Genomic DNA, 11,833 nt, shown 5'->3' with positions numbered 1-11,833 from the left:
CTATCTCATTCTTGCGATCAGAAAAGCAATATAACAAATACTTTTTAAAAAGAGGGACTCTGGAGTTTTCTTTCATGTGATTGAAACGTAAATAAATCCATCTGGCACTGAGAAGATTTCATTTATTCCTACCTCTCTGGAGCAATGCCACGAACTTCATTTGTAATGTACCAAGTTTATCTTTGGATGGAGAATTGCGGAACAATGGGGAGGGCAGGTGTCCTTTATTTGCACATAATCTCATAAACTTCAACTTATTCTGTGCCTGGTTATCACCAACACCTGCATGACGGGCTGGGGCAAACAAAAGAAGCTTTCAGGGGCAGAAAACTATCCTTATAAAACTCCAAAGTCAAAGTTGCATCTTTGTTGAGTGCACTCAGCTAGCTGTGGATTTCTTTTCTCAATCATAAATAATTCACACAGTTCATGAACTTAAAAACGTGAAACACTTTGCAGTGAAAACTTTTTGGGTCCTTCATCTGTACGCTTTTCATCTCGGAGCCCTCACAGGTCGCTAATTGCTTTTTTCAGTTTCAGGGACATTCTTCCAGAATTTCTTTAGGCATGTATGAGCATATAAGATCTCATGTATATTTTAAGCTGTGGATAATCTAAGGAACACTAGTAGAAATGATCTTCTTCCAGGAGTTTTTCCTTTTGCGTGTAGGAAAAGTTATTATAGTGAACCTTATATGGTTTTAATTTTCTAGCAATAGTAGAGATAGCCGTGCCTACTAATTAGTGCTTAGCTAGGCATCAATAGATCTGCCTTTAGTTTAAAATATGACTCTGGGGCACCTGGGTGGCTCAGTCGGTTAAGCGTCCGACTCTCGGTTTCAGCTGAGGTTATGATCGCATGGTTCGCGAGCCAGGCTCCACACTGACTCTGAATCAGGCTCCACTTGACCCCTTCCCTTCTCTCTTTCTTTCTCTCTCTCTCAAAAATAAATAAACTTAAAGGAGCGCCTGGGTGACTCAGTTAGTTAAGCATCCGACTTCAGCTCAGGTCATGATCTCAACGGTTCGTGAGTTCGAGCCCCGCTTCGGGCTCTGTGCTAACAGCTCAGAGCCTGGAGCCTGCTTCAGATTCTGTGTCTCCCTCTCTCTCTGCCCCTCCCATGCTCGTGCTCTGTCTTAAAACTAAATAAAACATTAAAAAAAGGGGGGGGTGCCTTGGTGGCTCAGTCGGTTAAGCGTCCGACTTTAGCTCAGGTCATGATCTCGTGGTTTGTGAGGTAAAGCCCTGAGTTGGGCTCTGGGCTGACAGCTCAGAGCCTGGAGTCTGTTTCGGATTCTGTGTCTCCCTCTCTCTGTCTCTCCCCTGCTTGCACTCTGTCTCCTTCTCTCTCAAAAATAAATAAACATTTCAAAAAGTTTTTAATAAATAAACTTAGAAAAGTAAAAAACAAATAAAATATGACTCTGAACTATAGTTCTTTGGGCTTCAGCTGAGAAAAAGAATGTGCATCTATTACTATGAAATGGGGGTAGATGTGCCCGTGCCCTGAGAAGTACAAGCTCCCAGACAAAGAGAAGGAATCGGTGATTACCTTTGCGTGGACTCTGGTGTCTTCTAATCTTCTTTAATAATAAATGAACAGCCTTAAATTATGGCTCAAGACTATTAAACTAAGTTTGCAAAGCAGGACACAGCTATCAGGTATAATCTGTATAATGAACTCATTAACCAACCTTCTTTTATTGCTTGTAAATGTCACTACCATTAGCCAAAGTTTATTGAACCTCCATAATGTGCTTTCTACCATCCAAAGTGAGTTGACTGACTTGGCAGAGATCTCTGGACATCTAGGATGTCTGAAAAGGCCATTGGTAACCAGCCATAGAAGAGATAAATGGGAATTTGCTACAGAGGCAATGGTGGCATGCCCTCTTTCTCTCCATATATCTGAGGACGCTCATTTAATTCAATAGAATTTCACAGCCTTGTTTTGCATAAGTCAATATTAATTTATAGGTTATATTTTAAAAGCCTTGTCCAGTATCTTTGATCAATGTAGTCTATCGAAAGCATTTGCCTCATTTGCTTTATTATGTATTTGTCTAACTTTATCATATATAATATACATCACATGATATATAAATATTATAAATATATTTACATTTATAAACGTATAAGCATATGATAATTTTATAGATACGTATTTCTAAACATTTAAAACTCAGTTGTAGAATCAGGCTCTAATCCTTAAAGATTAAGTATGATTATTTCCTAAGAACAAGGACATTCATTTAAGTAATCATAATATAATTACTAAAATCAAAACTATAATCTTGAAATAATTCCATTATCTTGTTTGTGGATCTTATTCAGATTTCACCAATGGTCTCAAAAATGTCCTCCTGTAGAGTAATTTTTATTTTTCTAGGATGGAATCTAATCCAGGGTCACTCAATGCATGTGGCTTTCATGTCCCCTTAGTTTTCTTTTGTTTTTTAACTAATTTTATTTTATTTTAAGGAATTTCTTTACCCAACGTGGGGCTCAAACTTACAACCCTGAGATCAAGAGTTGCTCACTCTACCCACTGACCCAGTGAGGCCCCCCTCCCCTTTCTTTTCGTTAAAATGGAACCATTCCTCAGCTATTGTCTTTCATGATATTGGCATTGTTGAAAAATATACTTATTCTGTAGAACGTCCCCCAGTTGGTGTTTGTCTAGTGTTTCTTTACGATTAGGTTCAGGTTATAAAAACCGAGAAGAATATGATACAACTGATGCTATTATCTTCTTAGTCCTTTTAATTTCAGTCTTTCTGGTGCGTGTAGTGTCATTTTACATCGCAGTTGTTGTTGTTGTTGTTGTTGTTTTCCTTGGAGACTCTATTTTCAAATAATCTCTACACCCGACATGTGACTCGAACCCACAACCCTGAGATCAAAAGTCTTATGCTCTTCCATCTGAGCCAGCCAGGCACCTCTACATTGTAGTTTTATTTTATTTTATTTTATTTTATTTTATTTTATTTTATTTTATTATGTTTATTTATTTGTTTTGAGAGAGACAGACAGAGGCACGTGAACAAGTAGGGCAGGGGTAGAGGGAGAGAGACAGAATCCCAGCAGGCTCTGTACTGTCAGCACAGAGCCCGATGTGTGGCTCGATCCTACAAACTGTGAAATCATGACCCAAGACGAAATCAAGAGTCAGATGCTTAACCAACTGAGCCACCCAGGTGCCCTACATTGTGGTTTTAGTTGGCATGTCCCTCATGACTAGTGAGGTTGTACATATTTTCATGCTTCTTAGCTATTTGGATATCCCTTCTTTTGCCCAATTTCCCCCCTTATTATCTCTTTCTTGTTGAATTCTATGGGTGTTCAGCATATATTCCCAATACACGTTCTTCTTGGTCTGTGTGTCACAAATATTTTCTCCCACTTTGTGGCTTGCTTTTCATGCTCAAGGAAATTTATTAAACCTTTTATGTTTAAAACATTGTGTTCTGCTTTAAAAATCCTTCCCTATTGTTTATATTATCTTCTACAATCTATGATCACGATCTATGAGCACGATCTATGATCAACCTGTTATTAACTTTTGCATATGGTGTAAGGTAAGGTCAAGTTTCATTTTCTTTATATGAAGGTCCAATTGCCCAGCACTGTTTATTGAAAAGGCCATCCTCTATTGCTCTGAAGTGCTGTCCGTGGCCTAAATCCATTGTCCATGTTGCATGGTCTTCCCTGGAGTCTCGGTCTCTTCCATTAGTCTCTATCCATTGTTACCCCAACGCCATCCTACCTCATTGCTATAGTTCCATAAGTCTTGATATTTAGTGAAGTATGGCCTCCATCTAATTTTTCAATAATACCTTGTCTATTCTTAGTCCTTTGCATTTTGATAAAATATGTAGAATTGGTTTGTTAAATTCTGTGATGAAAGAAAGAGAAACACTGGGAGTTTTGATCAGAATTGCATCACTGGAGAGAATTGACATTTTTACGATATTGATTTACCAATATATGAGTATGGTTTATCTCTCCATATACTTAGTGGGGTGTGTGTGTGTGTGTGTGTGTGTGTGTGTGTTTCTCTCAATAATGTATTACAGTTCACTGTGTAAAAACATCATTTGTTCATTTGCACATCTTTTGTAATTGTATTCCTACATATTTGATTCTTAGGTTATTAGGATGTGGGAATGCAATTAACTTTTCTTTTTTTTTCTTTTTTTTAAAGTTTCTTTATTTATTTTGAGAGAGAGAGAGAGCGCGCACACACAGGAGGGGCAGAGAGAGACAGAGAGAGAGAAACCCAAGCAGGCTCTGCATTGTCAGCATGGAGCCCAGTACAGGGCTCAAACCCACAAACTGTGAGATTATGACCTTAACTGATGTCAAGAGTCAGATGCTCAACTGACTGAGCCACCCAGGTGCCCCTGCAGTTCAGTTTTAAAATAGACATTGTACATGGGGCACCTGTACAGTTGGTTAAATGTCTGGCTCTTGATTTCAGCTCAAGTCGTGATCTCACAGTTCCTGGGATCAAGCCCTGCGTCGGGCTCAGGGCTCACAGCATGGAGCCTGCTTGGGATTCTCTGTCTCCTTTTCTCTCTGCCCCTCCCCTGCATGCATTCTGTCTCTCCCTCAAAATAAATAAATAAGCATTGAAAAATAAAATAAAATAGACATTGTATGTAGCACACTTGCTGAACTCAATTAGTCTAAATATTTACTTGTATATTCCTTTGGCATTTGCAATTCATAGAATCTTTGAATAATGTCAGTGTTATTTCTTCTTTCCTAAAATTTTTTTCCTATTTCCCTATTCTTTGTGGCTTGCCTGGGGCCTCTAGCACAGTGTTGAACAGACTTGGTCACACTGGAAATCCTTGTGGCACCAAGGAGCTGTGCCTCTGAGATCCCCCTTCAGAAATGAGCCTGACGTTGGGAGTGTGGTTAGCTCACAGCCTCCGACTGCAGGCGGCTTCAGGATCTCCTCCAGCTTCTGAGCTGGGGCCAAGCAGTTCCAGAGCGGCTTCCAGCCAACAAGTGAGCATGGCAGTGGTGGAAGGAGTCACTTATTTGGGCAGCCTGGGGTTCCCCTATGGGAAAAATTGAGACACAGCTCCCCATTGGGTTGGTGAAGATATTCCCAGAGCTGCACTGTGATCGGAGGCTGCTCCTGTCTCTTGTTCGTCCCTCCCCTCTCCTACTACATGCGTCAGAGCCACACTGAAGCCTGCGGCTTTCTCTGCCCAATCCTGTTCCCTCTCGATCTTTCCCAAGTGTCACCTCCAACAAGTACGTTGCACTTCGAGATGTATCTTGGCATCTGCTTCTCAGAGATAGTCAACACACTTGGCCTTATTCTCAAAACCAAAAGAAAAAAAGTTTTGACATTTAATGATTAATTATGGTGTTTAGTATAAGCTTTTTGTGAATGCTTATGATCAGATTAAGGAAGTTCACTTCCTGGATTGCTAGAAGCTTTCTTTTTAACCATAAGTGGGTGAACTTAAGCAAAACCCTTTTTACGCCTGTTGAGGTGATTAAGCAAATAGTTTTTCTCCTCTGTTCAGTGAATATAGAGAATTACGGTGGTTGATTTTTGACTGTGAAGCACATCTTGCTTTCCTGGGGGGAAAAGTAAGTTGATCATTATGTATGTTGGCCTTTTGCGTATTGCTGGAATCTGTAAATATTTTGTATAGGATTTTTACATCTAATGTTCCTGAGTGAAATTAGCCTGGAATTATCCTTTCTCATAATGTCTTGTCCAATGTTAATATCAAATTTATACCAGGCTCATAAAATGAGGTGGGGAGTGTCCTCTCCCCCAGCATAAATAGTTTATTGTGAACATTCTAATGTCGCACTAGGGGACTCGAGCGTTCACTCAGGAGTACTCTGCATGCGGGGGGCCAGGAGTGTACTGAAAATATAGCGTGTGAAAATATGGGTTGCTGAGGAGCAGACATCATGCCATAGCCTTGGTCAGCTAAGCTATGTTGGGCAGGAACAAACTAGGCCAGGCCAAGAACGCTTAGTTCTCCTTTGGCCGGCCCACACCTGGTTTCTTGTCCTTCCTCATGCTTCCTCATTCACGATCTTGTTGGGGAGAGGGAGGTATGAGGAGGCAAGAAGCTCTGTAGCTGCCAGCCTGATGGTACCAACTGAACATTGGGCTCCCAGTCTAGTCTTTGGCTGGGAAGGCGTCCAAGGACTTGGACCTTCATTGTAGTATCTTCAGACTGGTTGGCGAGAGAGACGTGGCCCTGCCCTGGGGCTGCCCTCCCTCTGCGGCGTCCAAGAGTTGCTGCATGTAGCAGAAGGTGCAAGCAGCATGTGGCCTATGGCCTGCATGCCACAGAGGGGCCAGTAAAGAGCTTCCTTCATGATGCACTTGACCCCGTAGAAGTGCATATCATAGGAAATGGAGTATGTCCCATCATGAGTTGCCTTCACTCTCAAACAACCAACGAAGTCCTGTGGGTTAATTTTGTACCGGTCAAAGGTTTTGCAGGCCACTTTGATCTTCTTGGCAGTCTTATGGGAGGGGGAAATTAGTACCCAGTCCCTTGCATCAAGACAAGCATGGGGTTGGCACCTCTCAAGGGTTTCTCCCAGGCTTTCAGTGTTCTCCCCCCTGCACGTGGGACCTCAGCTGCTCTGATGAGGACTGCTACTTCTGACCCTTCTGGAGGACCACGGACGCTGTCTTGTCTGTCAGGGTTTGGAAATACTCTTCTGTCTTTACTCTGCCGTCTTCCTCCAGCACCAAGAAGAGGGTTTGTCTGCCAGCATCAGGGTGTCCCTGACCTGGAAGGAGATCTTCAAGGTGTCACAAAGCCCTTCTGCCTGCTCTGGTTGGCACTGCCGACTCTGCAGGGCCCCAGACTGGGCTCCAGCAGCAGCTACAGGGTCACCACCCATGTGTCACTGCCACACATCTGCTGAGGGACTCGAAGTAGAAAAAGTTGAGGAACTTCGTGGCATATTCCAACCTCATCAGCCAGACTGGGTTGGGCACCCCCCACAGCCTTTTCACCTCCCCACCATAATGCCTTTGGGAAGTGTTTCCTCTTATTAAAGTCTGGAAGAGATTGTGTAAGCCCGGAGGAGGAGGAAAAGGAGAAAAAGAAGAACACATGAAGTAGGGTTCCATGTATTAGCATTTTTAAAACAGGCAAAAGTAAGCTATCCTGCCCAGTAATGCATACATTGCTGGGAAAGCTGTAAAGAGAAGCAAGAAGATGTCCATCACAAGTGTCAGAACGGTGGTCGTGTCTTTAAGGAAGTGAGGAATTATTATCCAGGATGGGCAGACAGAAACTTCTCCAGTGTTAGCTGTATTATTGACCTGGGTGGTGGTTATACAGAACTTTGCTTTAAAATTCTTTGGACCAGGGGTAATAAGTCTTCTTTAAGCCATAGTCTTTCAACGATGACCTACGGGCCAAATGCAGCCTGCTGCCTGTTTTTATAATAAAATTTACTGGAACACGACCACATTCATTATGTGCTTCAGTGCTGCAAACAGACCAGAGAAGTTCTGGCAAAGACTGTATGCCCTGCAAAGTGAAAAATATTTACTACCTGGCCCAGAGGAATTCATAAAACACGAGCATAGTTTCAACCAGAGGTGGTTTTAACCTTGTATAGAAATTGTCTGCACTCTTCTGTACAGATGGCCTATTTCACAGTTTTTTAAAGGAGCAGAAAAGAGAAGAAAAAAAAGAATGGGATTGGTGCCTAATATGGTTAATATTTATTCATTAGTTTATATAATCTTTATTTTGAAGACCCACTCAGAGAATATGATTCAAGGATTATTTAGTGTCATTAACTAAAACCCATTTATGCTAGTTCACGTAAAGGGAGATTTATTATATAGAAACAGGACCCCCAGGAACCCAACTGAGCTTCGAGATTGAGAATACCAACTCTAGGCAGTTTCTCTCCCTCCCTCTCTCTCTCTCTCTCTCTCTCTCTCTCTCTCCTTGTCACCACCACCTCCCTGGCCCCTCTCATCTTTGCTACTGTCCCCAAGTGGTGATTTCACCCCACGATTTGTTGGCATTCTAGTTGGTCCTTTGCAGACCATTCTCTCAATCCCTATATCCAAATTCAGAAGAGACAAGCTTCCTGCCCAACTCCAAATTCTTGGAGCAAGTGGAATGTCTTCCAATTTAGCAAGTGGAACGTGAACTGGACCCTGGTCACATGGGTCCAGTTCACAGTGATGGGCAGGTAGGGGTAGCTTGTCTGGCCTGTGGAAACAGAAGCATTTCTAAGAAGGGACTGTGGGTGGGGAGCAATCATTCACACATGTAACAAAATAAGACAGGAACAAGGATGGGCATTGCATGCGAGGGGGGGGGGGGCAATAAACAGTAGGGGGGGAATGATAGATGCTGAAAGGTATTGCAGGATCCTTTTAAAGTGTGTACAAGGATTCATTTGCACTTGGTATTGAGAGTCTTTATAAATACTTTTAAGCCCTTGAAATAGAAGGCCAAATTTGGGGGCAGGGTGGAAGAGAATAGTGGATTCGTTAGCAAAAAAAACAAAAACAAAAAACAGTTGAAAAGGAAGGGCAAAAGCTAACCCTGGAGGAAAAGCCTTTGAATAATACTGATTTGCAAAGGAGCACACTTAAATGGTTCTTACTTCAAAATAGTAGTCCTAGGAGCTGTGTGTTTGCGATCAACACAGTGGAAATCAGAACTGTGGAACTCTTAACTGCAGTACTCATGCTGGGCTCTTTACACATGCAAAGGAGAAGTCGGCTAACCCACCTTGTACTTAGAGATGCAAATGAAACTAACTGGAACCCTAGCCCTTCACGGTGGGGTGGCTGTGGTGCCAGTTTCCCAACCTCCTCTAGCCCACGATCTGCAGCAGGGTTTAATGGTTTCCTCGGATGGCTCTGCCACAACTCCCCAGGTGAGAACAGAAGTCACCTGATAGTCAGTTGGAGGGTGGAATATATTTCATAGGCAATGGACTAGGTTTCCATTAGATATCTATGGCATCGGACCTCACTTTGAATAAACTTTAAAATATAAGATTGCGAGAAGTGAGGAAGAAGATTCATCTTCAGAAATACCAGAATGAAAGTTGTAGTGTCTCTAGTTAACAAGAGGTTTATAACCTATCGGAAATATATACGACCCCCCCTCTTCCCCCCACCCACCAACAATGGAGTCACAAACCCTTAAGACACTTCACTACCTGGTTCTTCTTCCCTTTTGTCTTGCAGGCTTATTTTCACCAGCTTTGCGACGAGCATGTGCCAAAGAACAAAGGGAGGAGGGACTGAAAGTCTCTGCATCACCTCAGGGAATGTACATTTGTTTTAATCAGATTACTTTATGCTTTACGTGGGCACAAGTGATGTCTGGTAAGGCTGTACCCTCGGTGGCACTCAGCCAATGGGGAACCAGGGGAGGGGCTTGCACGCTAGGAAATAAATTGTCAGCTGCAACTGCCTGTCAGGCACCTGCTCTTGCAAGAACGTTGATTCAAGCCTCGCTTCCCTGTGGCTCCGCATGCTTCCTTCCTTTGACTGGGTCAGTGGGCTTATTTCTTACAGGATACATGCCCAGGAAAGGAATGCCTCCTTAAAATGTTTGAACATTTCTAAATGGCTTGGACACATATATTGCCGAATTGCTTTCCAAAGGTTTGTAGTGAGTCATACTGTCCCTGGCAGTGCAGAGGGTTCCTGTTCCTCAGTATTCTTGCTGGTGCTGGGGATGAATGTCTATAAGCCGGCAAGTAAAAATAACGACCTTGTTTTAATTTGTGCTGAATTCCTTTTGATGAGAGATCTAGGTAGGTAGGTAGATAAATAAGGTTCTAAACTTTAGAAGGTGAAAATTTTCCACAACTGAGTGCAGTCAAAAGAATATGCTGCAAAGTGTCCCCACCCGCCTCCCCCCAAAAAAAACCCAGAGGAGAGTTTCAACAGTGCTGTGAGCAAGAATAGTATTGCTGGAATAATAATGTTCATGGACTATTTATTCAGGCAAGTAACTTCTCATGTTTCTGTTTTAAGAAAGGAAGAAAGCATATTTTTAATTGGATTAATAGGAGTCCTAAATGAGATAATATATGCAAAAAAGTGGCACCTAATAGATCAGAATGGTATTGTGTGCTTTTAAAAAGGTAATTTTGGGGTGCCTGGGTGGCTCAGTCAGTTAAGCGTCTGACTTCAGCTCAGGTCATGATCTCGCAGTTTGAGTTAGAGCCCCCTGTCGGGCTCTGTGCTGACAGCTCGGAGCCTGGAGCCTGCTTCAGGTTCTGTGTCACCGCCTCTCTCTGCCCCTCCCATGCGCATGCTCTGTCTCTCTCCGTCTCTCAATAATAAATAAATGTTAAAAAAAATGTTTTAAAAAGTCAGGTAATTTTGGGGTGCCTGAGTGGCTCCGTCGGTTAAGTATCCGAATTTGATTCAGGTCATGATCTCATGGTTTGTGGGTTTGAGCCCTGCATCGGGCTCTGTGCTGATGGCTCAGAGCCTAGAGCCTGCTTTGGATTCTGTGTCTTCCTCTCTCTCTGCCCCTCCCTCACTGGTTCATGTGCGCGTGCGCACGGCATGCTCTCTCTCTCTCTCTTAAAAATAAGCATTAAAAAAATAAATAAAAAGTCAGGTAATATTAAAGACATACTTCAAGTATATCGCGTATTAGCAAATATGGAAAGTATAATAAAGGTCAAGTTCAGGAAGTGATAGTTATGAAAAATACCCATAACCCTCCAACCCCCCAAGACTGAGCAGGTTTACTGTCATCATGGGGAAACACAGAATCTGCATGTGCTCTAACAGGATCTGCCATGAGATGTTTACAAAAGTAACCACGTTCATTCAAACAAGCTGATCCACTTACTGCCCACATATCATTTCTAGATACCGCTCGCAAAAATCTAGAAAGTCCTAGAACAGTCCATACTGTCCTACCAAAAATGCTCTTTAACACTATGTTTAGCAGAACAGAACAGGGTGCCGAATAGCAGGACAGATTTACAAGTAGATGCACTTACCAAAGCAAATTAGCATTAGGTGCAAAATAAGAGTTCTTAAAACATATATATCCCGAGGTAATTCCAAACCAAAAAATTGTTTTATGCCCAAGGGTAGTTTTTTAAGAAATATTTTTTTTATTTTGAAATAATGATAGATGCACAAGAGGTTGCAGGAAAAAAAAAAAAAAAAAAAACCCGCAACACTGGAAAGTCCTGTGAACTTTGTCCAGCCTCTTCCAGTTGGTAACATCTAAAGTACCATATCAAAACCAGGAAACGGACACTGATACGATCCACGGGATCCACAGCACTTATTCAGATGTTACCAGTTTTATAAGGGCTCCTGTGTGTGTGTCTGTCGATGCAATTTCATCACAAGTCTAGCTTCATGTACAATTAAGATACAGACCTGTTCCACCACCACACGGCTGCCTCATGTTTCCCTTTTATATCCTCCCAACTCCCATCCCTGAACCCCTGGCAATCACTAGTATGTTCTTATCTATAATTTTGTTCTTTCAAGAATGCTCTATACATGAAATCATACAGTACATAACCTTTGAGATTGGCTTTTATCGTTGGGACTAATTCCCATGCTCTGATTTGCAGGGTGTTATCAACAGTTCATTCCTCGTTATTGCTGGGTAGTGTTCCATGATATGGATGCCCCACAGTTTGTGCAAGCCACTGAAGGGCATCTGGGCTATTTCCAGTTTGGGGTTCTCATGAATAAAGCTGCTACACGCCCTCGGGTGCTGGTTTTGCATGAACTTAAGTTTTTATCTCTTGGGATGAATGTCAAAGAGTGCGATAGCTGGCCCATGCAGCAAGTGCATG

The 11,833-nt window shown here is 42.3% G+C and overlaps 1 pseudogene; it reads right to left on the bottom strand.

Moving 5' to 3' along the window:
- Window positions 1-6,070: 6,070 nt before the first annotated feature.
- On the bottom strand, window positions 6,071-9,260 carry LOC106978890 (cell death activator CIDE-3-like; annotated as a pseudogene).
- Between the last annotated feature and the right edge of the window lie 2,573 nt (window positions 9,261-11,833).

The sequence above is a fragment of the Acinonyx jubatus genome, chromosome D3 (genome assembly GCF_027475565.1).
Source record: "Acinonyx jubatus isolate Ajub_Pintada_27869175 chromosome D3, VMU_Ajub_asm_v1.0, whole genome shotgun sequence".
Lineage (NCBI taxonomy): Eukaryota > Metazoa > Chordata > Mammalia > Carnivora > Felidae > Acinonyx > Acinonyx jubatus.
This window is presented reverse-complemented; position numbering and strand designations above follow the sequence as displayed.